A 24610-nucleotide genomic window follows, 5' to 3' on the forward strand; every position below is an offset into this window, starting at 1 on the left:
CAGATGCCATCTGAATTATTGAAGGAAAAACATGCTGAAAATTAAGGAGCGCCACGAAGAAAATCCAAGAACAAACAGTAAATGTTTTACCATACTAGAAAGATTAAGTATAATTCCCACATAAAACACAATGTGAAATCTAAATTTGATACACATATTTTACGAAATTGCTCTCAGAACAGATTCAAATCTTTTCCAAATCAAATGATCTGCAGTCTTTTTTCTATTATATATCAGCTTACCAATGTTTTAGTATTGATTTTTGTTGATGCTTTGTGGCAGACCCTGCTAATAAATTATTTATTTGTAAATATGAACCTAGCCTTTTCAACTATTAAGTATTCAATCAACATTCCTTATTTAGTTTCTTCAATTCTTATATCGTACATTAAAGTTTGAGAAAATTAAGCCTGCAAGTTGCAGATACATTACTAGTAACGGAAATAGGGTGAAATAGCTTTCACCTCTCACTTTGTCATATGCCATACAGAGTACCCCGACATGTGATTTTTGAAAATGAAGTCACATTTTCTCAGTTCACTCGTGATAGAATAAGTAGGAAATATCCCAGTTTTACACAAACTAAATGTTGGGTGATCTCTCATAATATGCATGCAAATTTACAACAGCAAGTTAAGTGAGCTGAATTGTAGTTAAAGGATGAGCAACATAAAAAGCAAAATAAAAAGAGAACAGTCATTGTTTCATCAGGCTAGCCGTATATGCTTGGGGTTTGAGGAAATCAGGGCCCAAAATGCATTAAACATGTTGTATATTGCATCATAGAAAGTGCATGTAAAATAACATCCTTTTCGGATTTGCATTCGTTTTCAAGGTTTGGGAGATGTGAGCTTATTTATATCAAATGAAAAGTATATTTGTGTTGGTATATGTCTGTAGTTTCAAACTCAACAAAACTGATATTTTTGACAAGATGAATGCAAATCTGAAATAGGTTTAAAGCTGATATTTGAGTGATTGTAGAGTTTGGGAGACTGGTTGCTGATTTTGATTGATTTCATTGTACTAGATGGCATTTACTTCTCCTTGCTTCTATAACTTGTGCAGAGACATTTTATCATTTACACTGTTAATTCATTTTGATGTTTTCACTATTGCTGTCTGAGGCCTGCTCAAGATTTCTGTAACCTCTCTGCGAAATGATCCTTTGATTTCCATGTAATTGAGAAGTACAATTATTCTCTGAGCTTGTTAGATATGTCTAAGCCTGCTTTCTGCACCTGTGATTGTGCATAGTAGTGCAGCATTTATGTAGAACATCATGCACCAGCTGAAGTGGCAAATTGCTTTCCGATATGTGTGGCATTTGATTTGTTTAATCAGCCCCTTCCATGTAGATTTTACATCATATGTCTAAGAATCCACTTGGAAAGCGTTAAATTGTAGTCAAGAAATTAATTTTGAAAAAAAGTCAGCCATGTGTCCCATCAATCCAGATTTTTTACCTACCTATAATGCACATAGCTCTTTAGCCAAATGTCAGTGGTCATTGTCTTGAAACACTTTAATGTTATGCCACAGGTGTATTGGCAAAAGAAAGACTTGCCTGCCACACCCCAAAATTATTGGAGTATTTGATTAAAGTGATTTTAGAATCTTTTACTTTTTAAGCAGTTTACTTTAAAAGTTTGATGTAAAATACACGATCTGGCCAAGACTTTTTAACAAACATAATCCATCAGGGAAGCGCTGCAAGCAGTGCTGCTCTGGGAATTACGACCTTGTTCTCCGCCAGCCATTTTGTGGCGGTAGCACCGTCATGAAAAGGCTGGCGGAGAATGGGTGCAGAGGGCCCCAGGGGGGCCCCTGCACTGCCCATGCACATTTCATGGGCAGTGCAGGGGCACCCTGGCCAGCACCCTCGCAATGTTCACTGTCTGCTTTGCAGACAGTGAACATTGCGAGGGTGCTGGTGCACCTTGCACCCTACAGCATTGCTGCTGGCTCGATTATGTGCTAGAGACAATGCTGTAGGCTGTTTCCCGCTAGGCCAGCAGGCAGAAACTCAGGCTTCCACTGCTGATCTAGCGGGAAGCTGTTAATGGGTCTGGCGGGGAGGTAGTCACTATGGAGGCAGTCTCCCTGTGGGAAGTTCCGCAGGCAATCTAAACTGTCTGCCGAACTCATAATGAGGCCCAAAGTCTGACTTTACTTACCTTAATCACACCTTTTCTCCTCTCCTGATCACTGAGGGCAGTGGGATGGAGAGGAGAGAAGTAGCTACTTTACATATGCAGTTGCCACTGGACCATGCCAGAACACTGGGGCACAGTTGTGTCACAGCAACAAACTATTGCAGTCTCTTGAAACGGACACACTATGTAACAATAGGAGGGGCATTCAAACTAATTGGTGAGGGAAACACAACAAGCACTTTCAAATTAATAGACCTATTTATTGTTGTTTAATTTTTTCATGCTAAATTATAAGAATGAAATGTGATTCCATATAGTACTTCAGTGTTCTCCATTGTAGTTTGTATATATCCACCAAATTTACAACACAAATTCACAAGAAACAGCTACAGTCTTGTTTTTCATTCAAGCCATGTCAAGTGTATATGCTCCCACCTCACCTTCAAAAGCAATAGGAATTTCTCATTGTCAATTTCACCCTCCTACATCCCTCCACCAAATTTCTGGTTTTGCTTTTTGGGACATTAGAGAAGAGGAAACTGGTATTCTTTGTTTAGTTATGTGCAGTAAATTGTTGGGTATACTTTTTGTAAATTATTTTATTAGATGTATTTTATTTTCTAGGTGAATATATGCCCCTGAGGAAGAGATTTTCGTTCTTGTGAGTATCCATTGTATTTTCTCAAAAATATTTTGTGTACAGTGTAGCTTGTATTGTGTAGCTTGTATTGAATGTGATCTAGGACTCCACCAAAAAGCCAATGAATTGATTTTGGTGGCGTTTTTTAATGAAACCATGTAGCTGAATGGTTTAGCTGCATCTGTGGTCTTTCGATCAGGTTTTCTGAGAGCCTAATGTAGATGAAACTACAATGTTATAGCCATTACATAAAATATCTCTTGTCATCTTACCTGGTGAATAATCTCAAGTTATAAAAGGTGTTTATGCACTTTTGCACTGAGTTGGGATAGATACTTGAGTTCTTCATTAAATAACCATCTATTGTTTTTTGGCTCTTCTATTTGCTTGGTGGTAGGTAGACCAAGACCTGTGGGCCTTGACGAACATTTTGTGAGTGTCATTGGTATGCATTTCGAAGCATACCTGTGACTGAGGGCATTTATAGAAATTGTGTTCAAGGCATTTGGGGGTTGTGGGGGATGCTATCCACTCCATTAAGTGATCTCTGCGGTGAAGATAGGGAGGACTTTCTTCAAGTATGAAGCTACTGGGGCTATGAGTATATTTCTGGAAAATGTATTAATAAAGAATAATAATGGGCATTTCAAGTAGGATATTTTAGTCAGGACTTTTGTAATACTAGGTATTCCCAATTGGATGCTATTACATTGGGGTGCACACGGCTGTGTCGATTTACCTTCCATTAAAACATGTATTTCTCACAAAATGGCAAATGTACATGACTTCTATGTCAGACTATAAAAGGCATGGAGCTTAGACAGCATTCTAGCTTCTACAACACAGTTGTACAGTGGAATCATCAAGTTGTCTCAATTTTACAGAGGACTCCATTTCTCATAGCATATATGTTTTTCTAACTTATAGGCTTTCTTAATTTTAACTAACCACATTCGAATTCTTGTGGTGCCCTCTGTTTCCAGTGGTCTGTTATAAAAGATCTTGCAACTAAAAGGATGACAAGCCCTCGTTTTTGTTGTAATACTTAAAATTGTCCTGTATTCACAAAACTTCATGATAGCACAGGAAAAGGATTAAGGGATACCTTCCTCCCTAGCCATTTACCTAGTTTCTGAAGAGACCAACCCCCTATCGCAGTTCAATTGCCAGAACTGTTCAGATGATATGAATCTATTTCCCAACACTGGCTCCTTGACATTTTGGACCCTAGTCCTGCCTATTTCTATTAGGCCCATGCAATAAGGCAGTGTAATAAACCATCCAAGAGGTGAAGACCAGCATTCTCAAATGTTTGCTCCTCTAATTAGGCTTTACTAAATGCAGACTCTTCTTTTAATGTCTTCAGTTTATTATCATATTAAACTGCCACTTATGCAAAATTACTTTGACTTGGAAATTATTTGCCAACACAACATTTCATTTTCATATACCATTATAGGGAGATTTCTTTGGAAGCCATTTATAAATCTCGGTAGGGTTTAAAAACACACTTGCTGTGGCACCTCGGTATCTCTAAATGTGTCAGGTGGTCTTTAATTAGAGGGTGTGGAGTTGAGGGCCTCTATTGACCTAACAGCATGACAGACATCCTGAAGGCCTTTAAATGATGTTGTATGTCTCAGATGCACTTTGATACATGAACACAAAGTCAAGATTGTGCCTGAAAATGAAGGTGGGCCACTCACTGCTTGATAATAGCATATGGACTCTAAGCAAAGTAGGGTTCTTTGTTGATAGTTTTAAGGTATACCTGACAATCTGCCAATTAACAACTTGAAATGTCGTCCATAAGAGCTTTAAACACAATGATTTAAAGATGTTGTGACAAACTTAAAGTTTGTTCAGTAAAGTAAGTGGGATTGTATGCTGGTGTTGACATACCATACTTGTAATAAAGCAGCTGTTTGGTGAACAGCCACAAATGCAAAGATGAATAAAATGTTTAAGGCATTATTACGCAAGTCAATTTTTCAGTGCCCAACTCTGCCCCTTCCCAATAGCCCTCATGTCTCCAGGTGTTTTTATTCCTGGAAGAGTATTTTGCCAAAAAATGTAACACAAATCTGGTTTCTGTTAGCCTAATTAAGATATTTTAATTTTTAACAATAAACAATAAGATGTGTGTGTCTAAAATGTTCTTGAGGGTTAGATGTGGTGAACACACGCTTTGTAAGTTGGGCATATTTGGATGTAGCTTTAGGTTGTGTTGAAGGTGGGACTAGATAGTTCTGAAAAAGTGAAATGCTTATTTTGCATACGCCAGTCTAGGACTTAAAGAGATTATTCATCAGAAGGACAGGAGGGTCCACTGGAGAGGGCTTTGGTGGAAAATGTGTTACAGAGTATGATCCGACGAGACTGGTGGTGCAAAATATTTTGACCTGATGATGTTCGGACTTGATTCACCCCATGCTGAGAAATAGGTGTGACACAGGGGCACAGTTACAACTCTAGGTCGTCACATGCCAGTGCTTAGTAGTGGCATTCTTGTATTTCGCTTAAAGACTGTTGGTGGTCTGACTCATCGTTTTTGGGTTGGGTGTCAGAATTTACTTTTTTATATCTATTTTGTAAATGTGTAAGATCATTTTTGAGGCTCATTGGTTTATGTCATTGGTGATGATCAATTGTGTGCCAGTGAGTAGATATTTTTTAGATCATTCTTGCAATTTGTGGTACCACAGTAAATTATTAAAATGAGTTACTTTTTGATGACTTGTCCTACAGGCTCTTGCAGACACAACAGGTAATACCATTGTGTGACTAAGGTGGTATATCTGGCAGTGGGCCAATTCAGGCTGGATCTGCAGCTTTAGGTCAAGTTTATATCATTTCAGATGGACTTGGTGGGTGTGAAGCAGGATGGTTCTAATGTAAAACAGCAGCAGGCCAGCTAATGCTTAAAATCAAATTGAAGGCCAATTACCATGAATCTGTGTAGGAGTATGTTTAATTCAATAATTTGACAGCCATGATTACAGGATTATTTACAAATACGTTTTGTGTTTAGAAAATCCCTAAATGGCACTGCAATTGGGTAATTTACTTTGTCATCTGCATGGGAAATTGACTTTTATAGAATGGTATGTCAGTTGGATTTATGGCTGGTGATGTCGTGCAATCTCTGAAGCATAAGTCTCTTGATTGGCTATTTGCGACTCGGCTGGCTAAAGAGAATGTTGAGAGAATTATCTTTGTGTGTTGAAGGGGTTGTTTGGAGTACAACGTATTAGAATGCCTGATGTTTTTTCTTTGTGGGCAGAGTACAGGACCGATCTACCAGAGGTGGATTATTATGCCTCTACGTTTGCTGTTGAGTCTCTTTACTGTTACTAAGCAAAATACCAACCGCCCTTACCCTCTCCCGTGAACATCGCCGTTATATCTTGATTCTCATTTGTCTAGCCCTCCAGGAGACCTGGAATAGATGCTATATATATTCTGTGATAAAAGTACCTCTGGTGGGCTCCAGGACCCCACAGTGGTCAATGGATCATGAAGTTGGCACACAGTTACTGGGATGTTGACAGATCTGGTTAGGTGTCAGAACCTATTTGGAGCCACAGGCAAACAGGAACTTCTGGGCGATTGTGGACATATTATACCGATGTCCCAGGGACTGGCCTGCTATGGCGCAGCAAACTGGGCACTAAATACACCCTTTCCACATTTTATTCCGAAGAATTAGAGCATTCAAAGGTTTCTCAGGAAATAGCGTGAGGGATAAAGACTGAGAACCACTGTGTTTCTAAAGTTGCCCATACTTTATCCTCTCACCATTCAGTGCCTGATGCTACGTCCTTCTCGTCTGGAAATTTAACAAAGCGCTATTGCTGTCTGGAGAGGCTATACCACAACCTCCTTCTCATGCTATTTGTATTATCATGCTTAACAAAAATTAACCCTACTGGTCTCTGTAATAGCATTGGGTCCCCTGCCAGTCACCATACATACAGCATCAACATGACAGACACATGGAGATGTCAGAGCAGAGTCTGAGCATTCCATTCAAGCAAAACCTTACTTGAGTGGGGCCAAAAGGCACCACACTCTTATCTAAACAGGAAAGAATGTCTCTTTAGTATTATCAATCAGGCGAATGGTACACTGCTACCACTGCTTAATCAGTATGTATCAATAAATGGACAGTATTCATGTGACGACCTGAGAGTGTGTTTCATGCATCTCTAAAGACCTCAGTGCAAGATCCTGGGTATCATGGTCAGTTCCAACGTCTTTGCCCCAGCACACATGCAGATTATTGTGTGTGTGCTGGGCCAAGAATATCAGGACACCATGTAACCTGCAACTGAGGTCACTTAGAGCAGGGGTGAACCTCTGCTCTACCATGACTGGGACATCCGTGTCCCAACGCTATGCTAGCACCTACATGGAGAATGTTTGAGCACCTAAAAATGTCCTTGAATTCATTGCAGCCAGATCGAGTTGTACGAAAAACGTCCTCCCAAAAAAGCAGACCTTTACAGGACTCAACATCTTCTGAAAGAAAGAAAGATAATTGTTCTTCATTTCCGAGGTGCACTTTCTGTTCAGCATCAAACTCGCTGGCTGAATTGAGGTACTACATTGAGAAATTGATATGACATTAATCACTGGGTATTGACAAATGCATGGCAGGTAGACTGAGAGGTTACTTATATGCAGTATGTATAGCCTTCAATGCTGTGCCCTGAACAGATAAAGAGAGAATCTCTTACAGAATGTGAAGGGTTTAAGGGTTGCTTCTGGCTTCAGGTGTTTCCATCTAGCAGAGGCAATTGTGATTCAGTTTGCTTAAATCTCCTAATTCATCATTAGTGTGGTATCCACTGCTGACTTCCGAATAGAAGATTAACCTAAACTGCATGATCGCAGTTCAGACCAAATTTTTGAATTACAACATTCAGTTTCATGTAGGCATATCAGTCACCCAGTTGTATAAGGTCATTGTCGGGCGAACTGATATGTGTGTGGAATCTGCTTGAGTTAATAACATTTAATTTTGCTTCTTTTAACACACTTGTAATATGTATTCGTCGCCCATTAATTATGTTGAAACTGTAAAGTGTCTGATCCTGGGATGGCAGAAGCAGCTAAAATAGTTTGAGAGAATGCACTTACCAAGTATTAAAAAAATATCATTTGGGGTTTGCAAAATCTGCAAATTTTCTTTTGGCAACTTTGTGTTTTTTATTTAAAACTCTGCTCAGACAGATGGTGACGTTTAAAAAAATTGTTATCGGGAAGTTGTAGATTATAAGGACAATACCTTTATTTGAAGAACAAATCTGATGTACACATTTTTTCAGGAAAAATCTTCATGCAGGGGGAGATCGACAAAAGTGATAACATTTGCAGCTTTGCGAAAGTATGAAGTTTTTCACTTCAAATGTTGATCGCCCCATAAACGAATTTCACCATGCATTCAGGGTTGCGAGGGATAGAATGCCATCTCATAATAAATAAAGTGTGTTACGATTTAAAAGCTTCCTTATAAATAATGCAGAGCTCGCAAGCTTCCCCGGCACTCTCTTGAGTAGATCATTTGCTGCAGGTATTTAGTTCGGATTCAGGGACTTTCAGTCCTGGCATCCACATTATAGGATAGGCGCTATAAAAACAAATGGACTGGATTAGCTTCTCACTGGTTGAACCGGAAAACTCGAAGCTGCTGCTATTCTTAAATTGTAATTGCTGGAGATTATGTTGGTGAAGCCTTTATCACCATGTCTCAGATAGTAACTCTGGAACCCTTGGTGCTCGTGTGTGCAACTATACCTTGCAGATAAAAATGAATACGTCATCTTGACCCAGATACTATGGGTTGCTTTTTCCACCGAAGCCTTGTACTTTGCTGGTCATGCAAGCGAACCTGTGGAAATGCCACAACGACGATACAATATTGACTTGTAAGTCGCACGTCGCACGTCGCACCACAAGTGCTGCAAATGACATACTTTATTGTTACCCAATTTGTGTCAATTTACCGTGCTAAGAAGGATGGAAGGGTAGGTCAGCCTTGTAGGATGTTTTTTTTAAACTTTATTTTTATTTTAATTAGTGCTTGTAACATTCCGGGATCAAAAGGGCAAACTCACTTACTTCAGTTCTTATACAGTACAGGTTCATCAAAACTTCACAAAGCACCTGTAGCCCAGTTGCCCTTCCTTTTCCTGGTGCAGCCGTAAACCCCCGCAGCCTCGCAGGGTTTGAGCACATGCATTCAGGCACCTCGCATTTCGGCAGCAGCGAGGAACAACTCACTGAGCCTTCCTGCCTGCATGTTACATTTCTCCCTCCTTGCACGCCTATTCGCTGAAGTATATTTGCTGCTGAAGGAACTCTAGCCAGGGAACGTACCTTCACTGACATGTTTCTGTATTCTCCTACAGAACGCTCAAAGAGTTTATTGTATAAAATATAAACACAATTTGTCACTGAAAGACACACAGGGCAGCTATATCACAGCTCTGTGATTTATTTTGCGCGTCTCAGAGTTTCAATCTAAATTGCATCAGTGCCGATGCAGTCGGTTCCCGTAATACAACTGTAATTAGACTCAGCTGGGGGCTCCGAAAAGCAGCAACAAAGTAACTAATTGCAGATGCAGACTAATGAGAGCAATTAGCGCGCCAGTGGCAGCGGTTCTGCGCAGCACATTCACGGATGCCACCAAAGGTTCTGAGCTGGGGGAACTGGCAGCGTCCTTTGAAGGGCTATGGAAGAGCTTGAACAGCTGGTCCCCCCCCCCCCCCCCCCCCCCCCCTATACATGAAGGTCCTTAAGGTACCAATGAGCAAACAAAGAAAACCGGAAGTGTTTTGGGCTCCATCCCTCTTTATCACCACATTGGGGAGGGACTTAGAGATAAGGTAGGAGGGGTTTGCGTAGAACTTTCTGATTGCTTCAGGATGGGTCATGTGGTGCCTGAGTAGAGGATGGACACCGCATAATAGTAAGTATTGGTACAAGAAAAGGGGTTGAGGAGGTAAACCACTTTACAGTCTGTCTGCTGGGCCTGCTCTCACCCCCAACCCCCATCTTCCGCCCAGGTGGAAATGCATAGCCCAAGGCCCTAGTCGGATTGCTCCGACAGGGGACCATACCTGGGCAAGTGGGAGAGTAAAGAGAGTGCTTCCTCACAGAAGGGAGAGGACGACCTCAGACGGAAAACAGATCCCACCACCCAGCAAGAAAGTGAAGTGCTCCATCACCCTCTTGAAGTGATTACTCCAAATGTGACTTCCTTTACTGAAGGGCTGCATTTTAGGAGGATGTAAACATGAGCCTCCTTACCACAGATTAAGCATTAATATTTTTATCTTTCTATTCCCTAGAGTCGTTTTATCTTCTTCAAGAGCATATGACAGTTCTGCCAAGAGCCTACTGCACAGTTGGATTACTTAACAATACATAGAATGGAACAGTAGTTGAAACATGCTAGTCATATCTGGTTATGCCATCTCTGTAAGTTCATTACAACTAGGACCACCATGGTCTCAGCTTTACCTGTGCTTGTACACTATGATTGCTCCTGTATGTCTTTATACTGGAACTAGTTGAAACAATATGATTTACTCCTTTACCTCCCTTCCTTTTGGAGGTAGTCATTTACATACACAACCTTGGGTTCCAGAGTAGTGTGCTACTGGCCTTAAAGCTCTTTAATGCTTCCTCGGGGGTACAGACAGGACCGCCTTAGGGCAGTGCGACTGGTGGGGCCTTACTGGGTGCTGACCTGAAGGAGGGCACTGACCTCGTGATCTCGGAGGGCACTGTGTATAGCAATAACCTACGATTTAAATGCAGCATCTGCTGAGTTCCTTGTGCATCCAGCTTTCAGGCAGCAATAAAAATGTCATGAAAACTCTTCTGATTAATGTTATTGCTAATAAGAGAGATCAGAGTTTTGCCTAGAGGCGGTTTTGACTCACCATAAAGTAGTGCAGAGGGTTAACACTCCTGCTACAAAGAACAGATCTGTATTTTATGTGGGTAGTTGAATGGATTAGTAAAGCCAGCCTTTATCAGCACTTTACAACAATTGAAATGTATGTGAGAGAGGGGCTATGGAGAGATCGAGGTCACTTTTGTACTGTGGTAGTGAGGTAATCTGACAAGGAGTCCATCGTGGGGGTGAGAGGGGTTCGCCAAAAAAGACTGTCGCACCAGTGCCACAAGCACTAATGCTGGCCCTGGGTCCAGAGCACTATATAACACAATCACAGTTACATTTTCCATAACTGCAAGTTCCAGTACTACACCTCTTTTAAGGGTCATACTGCTCAACTAATTCTAGGTGAATAGTTCTATCAAACATGGAAGCTCCTTTTGTGTGTCAATCGATCAGTGATAATCAACAGTACATGCTCATATGTGTTCTATGTCCCTCAGAATATCTCACTGACTGGACATATCTACCATCAATAATTTAGCATTCCCTATGGCATGTTAGGGTGTGCTACTCATCACTTAGTTCTCAGGGCATGCTCAAATCTGTCTCATTGAAATTCAGAAAGTGTGCTCTGAATAATCAACATAAGTTTGCAGGACTGAGGGCATGCTTTGACTTGATGCCAATCACTGAATAATTCCTCCTGATTACTAACAAGATGAAAACTTAAAATACCGAATCTCCCATATCGAACAATCTCTGCAGTCAAGTACAGAAAAAAATATTTTTTTGCGATACATCATTAGACTTTAATATTATCATCATAGAATTTGTTTAGAGAACATAAAATTATGCCATTTCTTGAACTCAGAAAATAAGAAAAGTTTCTAGAAAGAAAGTACACTTCTGTATTTAGAAAACAGATAAGGGGTGGTCGGGCAAAATAGCAGTGCTTAGTTTGAAATAGAATGAATGCCACAGCCGGTGCCTTTACACGTGGACACACCAAATAGCAAACTGTGTTTTCTTGAACTGACCTCATAACTCTTCTATTCACTGCCCTTTTATCTCTCTCTTGCAGGTGCCTGTTTTATCCCTCTGCAATGAGTTTTCCATCTTTCTCTTCCTACTTCTTTCCCCTATGTGTTTTTCCCTCTCTTGCTTTCCTTACATGTCTGATGAGTTAAAAGAAGTGCCGGTCCCCAAAAATGAGTACCGGTGGACTAGTGGTGCGGGAACAATTTTCAGAGTGGGTGTGCTGTCATCAATGTTATAGCAACCAAATCACAGGGATTGTGAAAAATCCAATCTTACTACAAAGTGTAGCAAAGGAGCTGCATTCATACTGCAGGGTAAAAGTGTGGTACGTAGCTGGTGGTGCGTTTTGGAGCAAACTGTCACAAATGTGTTACTAAAGCATGGTGTAGTAATGCACTGCTATTTACAGGCAGCACTTTTTTCAATGACATGGCAAGTACATTTGCAGAGACATGCAGTTTTACTGATAAAATGACAATGTGTGGAAATTAGGTTTCAGTGTAAAATTATCAATTGCACATAACATCTCCCAGCCTGTCCTTTCACAGACCCTGTACTGCAGCGAAATTGTCACATTCCCTCACTTTATAGTCAGAGAATGAAAAGTAAACACCAATCTCCATGTGAAAGGAATAAGCAGCAATTACTCAGAAGACACAGCTTGACATTGGGCCACTGTCTTTGAGATTACAGAAGTGTGACAAGATAATGACACAAAAGAACAATAAAGATGCATCTTTACCGCTATTCACTTTCTGAAATTTAGCATGGTTATTTCTGGGACGTTGAACCACTCCCACATCGCTACATCCTGTGACTAAAGAACAAAAGTCTGAGATGCCACAAACAAGCTATTTGCGATATCTCCATCACAGCAGTTCCTGCCAGTGTTGGACATGTTCGAAGGACAGCACCATCAAACATGATTTTTGGCTATCAAATTTTTCCAAAGTTTTTGTATTTTTTAAAAACAAACTCCCAAAGCTGGAGTTTGTTTTCGAAAAAAAAACCCTCTGATAATGAAGGGTACAACTGCCAAATCTCTTACATCTAGTTAGACAGGCAGTCAAGAAACACCTGTTAGCATACTAACGGCGCCTGGTTAGAAGGTGAGGGGACAAACAGTTTTGTGAGAATATACTTTAATTGGCCATGAAGTTCATTATGAAGTAGGCAGAGTTTTTTTAAAGTTGATCTCTCTTTTACAGAATGCACATGGATGGTCATCACATTTGGTGTGATTTGATCATAATATTTCAAACCACACACCAAACAAGCAATCTTTTTTGACATCTTTGGAGTTTAAAAGAGAAGCATTGCGGTTTCCAGTTTGTAAATTGATGCAGTAATCCAGCTGGAATATGACCACAGCAAAAAGTAGGGAGATTTGCTGGAGGCAGTTTGGGGGTGAAAGATGGATGAATGAATGAATGAATAAATTAAATTTATAGACCGTGAACAGCTGTTCCAAAAGGAGCATCCCAGCGATAGCTAATAGGAGAAACTAAAAGGAAGTGGATCTGACCAGATTAGGTCTCTTTAAAAAGGGTGGTCTTCAGAAGGATCATGAAAGAATCCTCTGACGTAACACTTTTAATATGCTCAGGTAGAAGGTTCCAGAGCTTGAGGCTAGATAAAAGAAAGAGCACCCACCAGCTCTAGATATTTTTTTTTTTTTTACCCCCTCTTGGGATCTATAACTGTGTGCTGTGTGCACCCTCACCTCAGATCTCAAAAGAAAAAGGGATAGCAGGCCCCCTGCTCAGGGCAAGCGTTGCTGTATCTTTGGTGTACCACAGCCTCTCTGCCCAGTATCGAAGCACAAAGCAGCAAACAGGTGTAGTCATAGGACTGCACGCTAACTCCCACAACTTGCTGGGCTCTTGCAGCATCCATCTTCAAATTGTAAATGAGAGACTACAGCCAATCACTATACGTAGGTGGAGAACAACTAAGACACCTTCTGCAGATCTCCCTCTGAGGGAACAAAATCATGTAGATAAGTAATTTAGCTCTATCACTCCTCAGCTCAGCCTGGTCCTGGAGGGTCTAAAAAATAACAAGGAATGAGCTTACCTGGAATTTGATACTGAAAATATCTTACAGAGCCTTACACACATCTTCCCCAAAACCACAACTTCCTGGGCAATACATGAACATATGAATATTGTTTGCTTTCTCAAGCCCGCTTTTTGTATAAGTCACCATTCCACTTTTCCCCATCTTCGCCAGCCACTCCAGAGTCCAATATGCTCTGTGAAGGGAAAAGAGATGGTTTATCCTTAAAGAGGAATACTTGACAGTGCTGTATAAAAGATTAATAGATTGCCATAAAGCTCTTGTCTGTGCTCCCGGCAAGTACCTTCCCCACAGCTCTCCTGACAGTCAAACATTTCTACCTCCTCCATCAGCCAATACATCTCTCAATCTCCTTCTTCTTTAATTTACCTTGAGTTGGAACCTCTTCCCGTTCATTTGAGCCCTTCATCCCAGTGCTCGAACTCAGTGACCAGCTTTTGACTTGCAAATACTTAAATCTTGATATTTGACTTCCCACCCTTTCCTGAAAGTCATCCCAGGACAGCAGCGAGTCCTCTTAAAATAGGTGGCCCCATTTATGGAAACCCACCTCCCTTAGTGGGATTACCAGTGTATCCTCTGCCCAGTCTGGGGAACCAGGGGAATCCCATATGTGTGCATATCTACTAAAATAAGGGAGGTTGGTATACTTTCTAACATGATACCATAGCTCTGCAATGTCTTGCATCATCTTCAACCTCACCTTCTTGTAGAATTTGGGGTCGCCAAACTTGTACTTGAAAGAGGACTTCCCGTTGTTGACATCACTCAGCATAGCCCTCATCAGGTCCCCTATCTCTGAAGTATCCGGGTTAGTTAACAACATTTTATTGTTCTTTAATAGAAAAGCCCACGCACAATACGGAAAATCTGGATTGCCAGCTCCCTTGCTCTCTTTTTCTTTGCAGCTTTTTCCAGGCAATAAGTGCCCCTTTTGAGGCCCATATAAAGCTATTTACCTTACCCTGTAGCTCATTTAGCCATTCCCTCTTGAACATCAGAGGGATGGAATTGAAGATAAACATAAATTTGGGTAGGGTACACATTTTATCGAAATTGACTCTGCCTAGTATAGTGAGTGGAAGGTGTTCCCATCTCTTCATCAATCTGCATCTTTCCTTCATAGTTTTAAGGAAATTTACTTCTGAAAGGTTCACAATATCCTGTGTGATCCTGACACCCAGATATCTAATTTCTTCTTTTGATAGTTCATTTCCCTTTGGTAAGTTCCAAACTATGACCTCTGGTTTAACATTATTAACCAGGTACTCTGCAACCTGTCCAAACTCTGTGGTCTGCCTCTTCAAAACTGAGAGAGTTTTCTGTAGATGCAATGTGTAAACCATGTGGTCGTCTGCATATAAAGCAACCTTTTTGTTGCCAACCATTGCACTTGAAAGGGAGAATACCTTCTCCTTTCTGATCTTGCATACCAGAGATTCTAAATACAAATTGCACAATAAGAGGGATAATGGACACCTCTGCCTCGTTCCCCTAGTTATCCTAACAGGTAAGGTCAAACTTTCATTCACCAAATCTCTGGCAGCAGAATTTTAGTGGATGATTTGTAGCATTTTGCAAAAGCTCTGCCCCAGGTTAAAGATCTTGAACACAGTCTGTAGGTACATCCAATTCACTTTGTCAAATGTTTTCGTAGCATCCAGCATTATCATATCCAAAGCCATGATACAGGTTGTTGCCAAGTTAATTCAACCAATCAGGCCATACGTCATCTCATGCCAAGCTTTCCTCTTGAGAAACCCTTTTTGATCACCATGCAAAAGACCACCAACCACACCATGAATCACAACTCTTTGGGCACTTCCTTGATTTCAAGATTAATGTGACTATGGCCTCATTCCAGGATGGGGGCAACAGAGTACCAGCTTTAAAGATTTCCCTGTATAGCCCAGTCATGACTGATAATATGATGTCACCCAATGCCCTATAAATTTTAAGGGGGGGGCCATTTGGGCCTGCTGGTTTGCCTGATTTGCTGGCTTTAATTGCCTGCTCAACCTCAGCTTGCTCAACTTGACTATTAAGGGTAAAGTTCTGTTCATCACTTAGCATGCTCAAGTCTTTGCCATTTAACCACTGTCTCACCCTCTCCTCTGTTACTACAAAATGTTCTCTATTAAGGTCCTCAAAGGACTGACGGGAAGCATTTTCTATATCTCCATAGTCCCAGTCTTGTTACATTTCAATTTGCTAATAGAATTCCTCCCCAGGTCTTACTTTATCTTCCAGGCTAATAACATCTCGCAGTTTTCCCCATACTCATAATGGGTGGATCTGCTAGCCTCCTATCTCCTGCTAACTCTGCCTTCCAAAAATTCCACCAATGTTTCTTTTGCTGCTTGTAGTGACACCTTCAATGACTCTGTCTCACTGGCATCTAGCAGCTAATGGATTGATTTTCCCTCCACCTCCTTGATTATTTTCTCAAATTCTTTAATCTCCTTGTTATAGGCCTTCCTCTTGAAACAAACTAGGCGAGTGAGTCTACCCCTTAAAAAGCCTTGAAGGAATCCCAAGCCACACTCAAAGATGTCAAACCTTAAATTGATACAGAAAAATACTCTGTTTCTGACCGCAGCTTCTTTACTGCTTTTTCGCCTAATAGAAGTGTGTAATCTAACATCTACCTCCACTGTTCAATTTCCCTATATGGTTTAAGATCGAAACAAATTGCTGAATGATCTGACAAATTAGTCCCAACATGCTGGATATCTAGGGCCAGATGTATCATCAAGGCCATTTGCGATTGGGAAATAGCGATTTTTAAGAAATCGCTATTTCCGACTCGCAAAGTGCCATGTATCACATTTGCGAATCGGTAATAGCGATTTCTTAAAAATCGCAAATTCTATTACCGAATCGCAAATTGCGATACCAGCCCCAATCGCAGCTATGGGCCTGTTGGCCCATATCTGCAAATTTTTAGCATTTCCAAAATTGCGATTTCTGAACCAGAAATTGCAATTTTGGAAATGCAAAACCCACGGGTGCTGGGGGGCTAAGGCCCCCTCTGCTGCACCCAAAACATTTTGGGGGGACATGTAAGGTGCACACATGCCAAAAGGGCACGTGTGCTTTACATGTACAATTTAAAAATGCATGTTAAATGCATTTTTAAATTTTGCACATGGTTACCACCAAGTTCAACTTGGTGGTAATTAGCGATTCCTAAATGCCAAAATCGCATTTAGGAATTGCTTCATACATGTGCTAAGGAATCCTTATTTGCGATTTCTAATTTAGAGACTCCCTATACAGGGTCGCAATTTTAAGGAATCGCTATTTTAGCGATTCCTTAAAATTGCATTCAGGATGTATTTCATACATTCTGAAATGGCATTTTGCATTCGCAAACAGGCATTCGCACCGTTTGCGAATGCAAAATGCTTGCATACATCTGGCCCTTAGAACCTTCTTCCTTAGAGCCTAATCGACTAGGAAATAATAAATTCTTGCCTCATGTCCATATTTTTTGTTATTATAAGAATATACTTGACTTTGCCCTGCCCTTTCTCTCCATACATCACATAACATTAACTGCTTTATTATAGTCTTTAGCAGGGATAACATTTTCTCATTGATTTTCTACTTACTTTTAGACAACCTTTCTGAGACATTATTCAGCACTACATTAAAGTCTCCCGCTAAAATGATGGGATCAGAGAAACCTAATAACTTTGAAAACCTTTCCTTCAAAGGTTCCACATCATCAACATGGGGACCATATTAGCCCACAAGAGTATAAGACTGTTCATGCTCTATCAACTTCGAAATGATCTACCTCCCCGACCTATACATAACACTCGCTTTAATTGACAAATTTGGATGCTTTTTGATCAAGATAGCAAGCCCTTCATTCCACCATTATGATTCAGTTAGGTGTGCCTCCTGTAATATAACAAAATGGGCCAGGGAATCCCTTAAGTATTAAAGCAATCTTTCTTGTATACCCTGTAGCCCAATTATATTGTGCAATATAATTTTTATCGGAGTAGTCATGTCATGGCTATCTTCCACTCACCCAATAAATGCTCCCCCTATGCCTTAATTCCCTTGGTGCACAATCTGAGAGTCCTGAGATATCTGAGATAACTGAGGTTCCTAAGGACCTTTTTCATTTTTTTTCTCTCATATGTTCCCAACGCAGCACCCTCACCTCTACCCCTAAACCCCCATTTACCCACTCAGCCTTAGAGAACCCTTCCTAACTTCCTCATCGCCTAATGCTGCACCCTCCCCTGAGCACACATACTAACAAAGCCTAAAGAATACCAGAAGAAAGAAGACATGAGAACTCTAGCAACATCTGTATAAACATGACAGAGTCCAAACAGACCATAAACAAAAAACACAGTTAACAACCGGTACAGAGACATGAGAGCTCCTGATTGAAAAAAGACAAGACAGCTTTGTCTCAGCTAGTTTTGCCTACACCCCAACCTGCACCTTTCACCTGTACCCTCAATCTCACTGACTTTTATTAATGTCCTTTATTAAGTCATGATCCTCCTTATACTCTCTAAAGTTATGCATCTTGTTATTGTGCATTACTGTGAAAGTAGCTGGAAACTTCAGCTGAACCGTGCCTCCAAGTTTCCTCACTGGATCAATCCTTTTTTCTCAGCTTCCTCTTCCTGTTAAGGATAATTTGGGACACATCTGATCTAACTTAAAAAGCTCCCCCATCTACACTCAGTGATTTGTACCTCAGTATACTCAAGAAGATGTGTCCCTAATTGATATAGGTGTGGAAATTCACTAGAATCTTTCTTGGTTTGCTACTGATGGGAATTTTCTAAAGGGGTCACAGGGGACTCTTTGAATATCTCTAAAAATAACCTCCTCGGGCTCATCCACTTGTACCCCAACCTCGATCATTATCATGACAAAGGCTTTCAGGTAATTTCCATGTAGCCCCTCAGGAGCATTTATTATCCTCAGATTATTCCTCTTTTGGTTGTTTTCCAAATCTGCTAGCTTCACCTGGCACTCCTCCTCTTTTGCTTTTAGATTGTGAATTTCTTTCTTTTTAAGATCAACTACAGTCTTTAAATCACTAAATGCTCCCTCTAGAGCAGCTGTCCTGTCTGCCAAATCATCCACCTTCTTTCCCAGATCCTCGCACATACCCCATATTTTCTTTTGGTTAGACTCAGAAAAGTCAAATCTGGTCGTAATATCTGCTGATAGGGAACCGATCATCGCTTCTATGGACTGTTTTGCCTGTTCTTCTGCTTCTCCTTTTTTCATGCAAAAAGAAGAGATGGTGGATAGAATATTGAACAATGCAAACATTCACCCCCAGTCACAAAGACCTGGGTTTAATCCATTGCTTTTTTGCTCACCACACCACCCCAGTTTGGACCTAGCCATATGCAAATTAGTCTTGATCCTGTTCCTCATGGGGACAGTCCAGCCTAAACTGCCACGCCAGGTCTTCCCTGGACCAGAAACGAAGCATCCTAGGACCGGTTTCGGGTATCACCCTTCATCAGATAGATTAGCTCAAATCCAGTGGCGCAGTAAGCACGGGACCAATGTCTGGGCATACCCTTCCCACTTGGGCGACAAATGATAAAAGAACAGATGATGGACAGAATGCTGAGCAATGCAAACATTCACCCCTAGTCACAAAGATCTGGGTTTAATCTATTGTTTTTTGCTTACCACTCCACCCCAGTTTGGACTCAGCCATATGCAAATCAGTCTTGACCCTGTTCCCCATGGGAACAGTCCAGCACGAACTGCCAAGCCAGGTCTTCCCTGAAACAAGCATCCTAGGGACGGTTTCAGGGTATCACCCTTCATCAGCTAGGCTAGCTGGAATCCAGTGATGCAGTGAGCACCTTTTTCATAGCACCAACAGTTGCCTTTGGGGAAACTGTTTTAGGAGAGTTCTCACTCAAAGATGTAGACTCCTCTACCATAGTCAGGCATTTCTGCACAGCATGATTACCCTCCCCGGGTTCTCGGTCTCGAGAGCCTGAAACCTATTTGGACTAGTAAAGCCCAAAAGTTCCCCAAAAGCAATACATCTTCTTAGTGGAGCAGACCTTTTGTCTCCTGTGATCCTCTGAGGACCTCCCTCTCCCTTCTCCTCCTTACCTCCTAGTTTAGAACATGTGTTTTGGGGAAAACTTTAAAGTAAGTCCTAGGAGATGGGGTAACTTTAACTTTCTGTGCTGGCTCTCTGGAGCACCCCTCTCTACCTGCAAACCCCAGCTTTTTGGAGAAGCCAGGCACTTTATGCCCCTCCTGATGCACCACAAAGCCCTTCTTAGCCATCTGTCATCAGTGGGTCTCCTTGACGCACTGCAAGTCATGGTCTTTCTACACCACTACCTCTCTCTCTTTTGATCTTTCTCCCATGTGTATGTATGCATGTGCTTGTAGTTGTGTATGTGTATGGAGGATAATATATGGTGAAACAAATGGAGTGTAGTCAACCAAAGTCAACAATCAAGGTGTCACGCTATCATGAAATTGTGAAGATAAACTTCACCAAATGGCTGAAATAGTCAAGCAAACAGATGTACAGCAAAGTCTTTGCATATGGTATGCTACAATCACCAAATAAAGCACATGCAAACATAGCAGAACAAAAACATCCATCAGAATGTTTTTCCAATGCCACCCCTGAAACTGTACTTGAACATTAGTGCATGAGTATGAACTCACTTTTGTATGGAACTACAAAAGACACGGAACTACACTCTGGGGAAATCATTATGTATACACAAGTGTGCGAACACAGAACCAGCCTTAAGCAATTTTGATTTGAGAAAGCTGTCCAGCCAAATATATTATAGGTTCTGTACAAAATATAATATAATACATGCCATACATGCACACACTTATACATGCATATCTGCTTCCACACAAAGCCAACAAATCCCCCCCTAGCTTCAAGATGCAGCTAAAATATGGGACAGCAATCAAAGGCATGATAAAATCCAATACACACAACACACTCACTACTGTCCTAAAAATATTGCACAGTATAAACTCTTGGAAGACACCATGCCAATGTGATTCCCACTAAGTCTCTTCTCCCCAAACACACAAACACTTCATGCAATCTAAGCCTGCTACAGTATTGTTTGCACTGCTCTAGCTTACGTTATCAGTAACAAATAGGTAGTATTATACAGTCTCCACTGCATTCTGCCCATTCAATTTACAGAATGCCCCAATCATTGCTTTTGTAATCAACCTCAGCTTTATAGTCCTGCCACACAATTCTTGCTCACATTTATGTAGGTATGTCTGTGGATAATATTTCTATAGTGTGAGCCTAGACCAAAGGCAGTGGAATGCTATACATGGTTAAAGACAAGCATAAAGTCAGCAAGCAATTGGAGCTGAAGATAACTTGTGGACGGTTAAATCATTATGACGTAGTGTTCTTTAAAGAGGTGAGACTGCAGCGCTTCCCTAAATTGGAGCACTGTTGTGTGGTCCTGGTGGATATGCAGATGTTGCTTCAGATCCTGGATGTATAGGTGGAAAATACCTGCTGTCTTGATTTTAGTTTTTTACACTTCTTAGTCTGCATTCTGATGGTGTCCTAACAGTTGGTGGGTTGAGAATCACCAACGATGGTGATCTTGTCTACAAGATAATCAGGGTGATGGATGTGATGGCTTTGTAAGGTTTCCTATTTTCAGTTTCTATTTGTTGAGGATTCTGGTGGATTTATTCACAGTTTTCGATATGTGTAATCATTGCTGGTTATCACTATCTACAATACAACATTTTGTGTCATGCAACATTGTGGCGATGTTGGTTTTCCAGAGCTGACAGATGTTACTTTTTATTACTGTTTGAATGTACAACAATATTGCATGATATTCTTGCAGTGCACATATGGCTCCTTAGGAGTGGTGTGCTTTAAGTCACAGCTGCCTTTTTGGAATGATTTGATGATTAATTTAGGACGCATATAATTGAAATGGGGGGGAGGCCAGTGGAGTACTGTATTATAAAGTGATCCTATACCTTTGGAAAATGGATTAAAACAAATGCATCTAGAAATACACTGGCAATACCTTGGGTGGTCTATGGGCCTGGCAGCTAAGTTCAATAACAACCAGTTAAGTGGCTGTTAAGCGTGAAAAAGGCAAGTTTGAACCTAAAAATAAGTATCAGACAAGAGGTTCAAATATATATAGTCTACAGAAAAGCATGTGTAAATAGTACGAACATAAATATGACAGGATCATGATGTGAGTGGATGTTGACATCATGCCTATAATTTCCATAAGGACGGACTGGACTGAAAAAAACACTCAATAAACATCCAACAGTAGTACGTAACAGCTCGATATGATATATAAGACATTCTATACAGTTTGGGTCGATTCATAGTTTAGAGCGAGGCTGGGTTGTTTAATAAGTACGGATTGGCAACATAAAGGGATGAATTAAACAGTCACAAGACAAACACCGCATACGTATACTTACTCTTGGTGATTTAAAGAGTTTTATTAAAATCCACGTTCAGGGCTTTAGGCCCAATACTAATATTTAAAAATGCTAATAGAATCATTATAGGAATACGTATTTGCTAAGTCATCTCTCCCAGGTAAGCCCTGAGCCCATTAGTTTAGTATTAATGTGAATACATTTGAATTCCCCTGGCGTACAAGTGTCTCACTCAATATAGTCTACAATATAATACAAAATGGGGAATAGGTGGAGTGTCACACTTTATAAGGACAATTATTATTGAACTATTCGAGCACCACAACTGTTGTCAGATTTTGATCCAGTGTTGTATGTATTAATCTAATCGGAGCAAGAGAGGGGAAGCTCTTTCAAGGACCACTCGATCGAGGCTTTTGAAAGCCTGAGGTAAAATTTTAGAAAAGAGTTCAACCCAGACTGACTGATAATAATGTGAGGCTCTAATACCACAGCGATGCCACCCCAAGATGGCTGGCTAGACAGTGACCATAATGGCTTTCATGGTTGTCTCATTGCAGCACATTCAGCTCTAAAAGCCACAGGGTCACTCCCAAACATTTTGCCTTCCTCCTCTTACTTTTTTGCTGAATTTTCTTTTGTTGGTCTTAGGACTCTGTGCACTTTACCACTGCTAACCAGTGCTAAGGTTTGTGTGCTCTTCCCTAAAACGTGGTCAAATTGGTTTATACCCAATTGGAATATTGAATTTACTTGTAATTCCCTTTTAGAGTAGTATACCATACTCCCAGGGCCTCTGAATTAAACGCTACAAGTGGGCTGGCTTCTTCACACAAGGGGACAGCCCAAAATACCCTTGTGTGTTTGGCCAACTATAATTAGAAAGATAAAGGTGCCAACAAGGGATTTGCTTGAAAACAATATTTTAAATAAATTTGTTATATGTTTATGGTGCCCAAAGTGGACATCACAACAGAATTTAATAGTTATTTAGCTTATATAAAATAATTGAAAAAAAGAAAGAAAAATGTAGATGCAGATGTAAATGTTTAAAGCTTATATTTCAAATCGATCAAGCACTCAACACAAAATCCAAGGGGTTCAAAACATAAATCTCAATCCAAATTGACCGTATAAATATAATACAATTCAAATCTTCTCCAGCATATGTCGATGTACAAAATACCCCCTTTCAAACATTCATCTAGAGATTGTCTTTAGAAATAATACAAGACTCCTCATAGATGATAACAATGTTTTTCAAAAGAAAGTTGGGTTCTGCGTCAATGTTTCAGTCTTGGTTGGCTTGCATCAGTGAGACCGTCTTCAATACTGTGTCTTTTTAATGAAGATGAAAGAACCCAAATAAGGCCAGCATTGAACTGGAGTTAAGTTGGCGCAATACCCAGAAATATGTTAAACGTTTGGGAATGCTCAAGGAAGGAAGATGGTATTACCACTTCTACTTTGGGGCACATTTGTCCTCTGAGAGTCTGCTGATTTCTCGCTAAGACTTTAAAAATATATTGACTTTTCAAACATTATATACAACATTAAAGATAACACAAAAATATCTGAAGTGTATTGAATCCCTCAGGATTCAAAAATATTTCTGAGCATTGTGCCATCTTAACACCAGTTCTATATTGGACATCAGAAACAAATAACAAATTTATTTAAAAGATTGTTTTCAAGTAAATCCCTTGTTGGCACCTTGTGAGAAAGTAGCCTCTTTCTAGCCTTGTTATCCCCACTTTTGGACTGTTTGTGAGTGTGTGTCAGGGTGTTTTCACTGTCTCACTGGGATCCTGCCAGCCAGGGCCCAGTGCTCATAGTGAAAACCCTATGTTTTCAGTATGTTTGTTATGTGTCACTGGGACCCTGCTAGCCAGGACCCCAGTGCTCATAAGTTTGTGACCTATATGTATGTGTTCCCTGTGTGGTGCCTAACTGTCTCACTGAGGCTCTGCTAACCAGAACCTCAGTGGTTATGCTCTCTCTGTACAAATTGTCACTAACAGGCTAGTGACCAATTTCACCAATTTACATTGGCATACTGGAACACCCTTATAATTCCCTAGTATATGGTACTGAGGTACCCAGGGTATTGGGGTTCCAGGAGATCCCTATGGGCTGCAGCATTTCTTTTGCCACCCATAGGGAGCTCTGACAATTCTTACACAGGCCTGCCACTGCAGCCTGAGTGAAATAACGTCCACGTTATTTCACAGCCATTTACCACTGCACTTAAGTAACTTATAAGTCACCTATATGTCTAACCTTTACCTGGTAAAGGTTGGGTGCTAAGTTACTTAGTGTGAGGGCACCCTGGCACTA

At 40.7% G+C, this 24610-nt stretch overlaps 1 protein-coding gene across 2 annotated transcripts in view; it reads left to right on the forward strand.

Annotated features, from left to right (window-relative positions):
• Positions 1-24610, forward strand: part of STON2 (stonin 2) — a 569996-nt gene that overhangs the window by 68679 nt on the left and 476707 nt on the right. For both annotated transcript variants that reach the window (XM_069208355.1, XM_069208356.1), the window contains exon 2: positions 2781-2817. The gene's annotated coding sequence lies outside the window, so the exon portion shown is untranslated. The remainder of the gene's footprint in view (positions 1-2780; positions 2818-24610) is intronic.

Source organism: Pleurodeles waltl, chromosome 9 (genome assembly GCF_031143425.1).
Source record: "Pleurodeles waltl isolate 20211129_DDA chromosome 9, aPleWal1.hap1.20221129, whole genome shotgun sequence".
In the NCBI taxonomy this organism is placed as follows: domain Eukaryota; kingdom Metazoa; phylum Chordata; class Amphibia; order Caudata; family Salamandridae; genus Pleurodeles; species Pleurodeles waltl.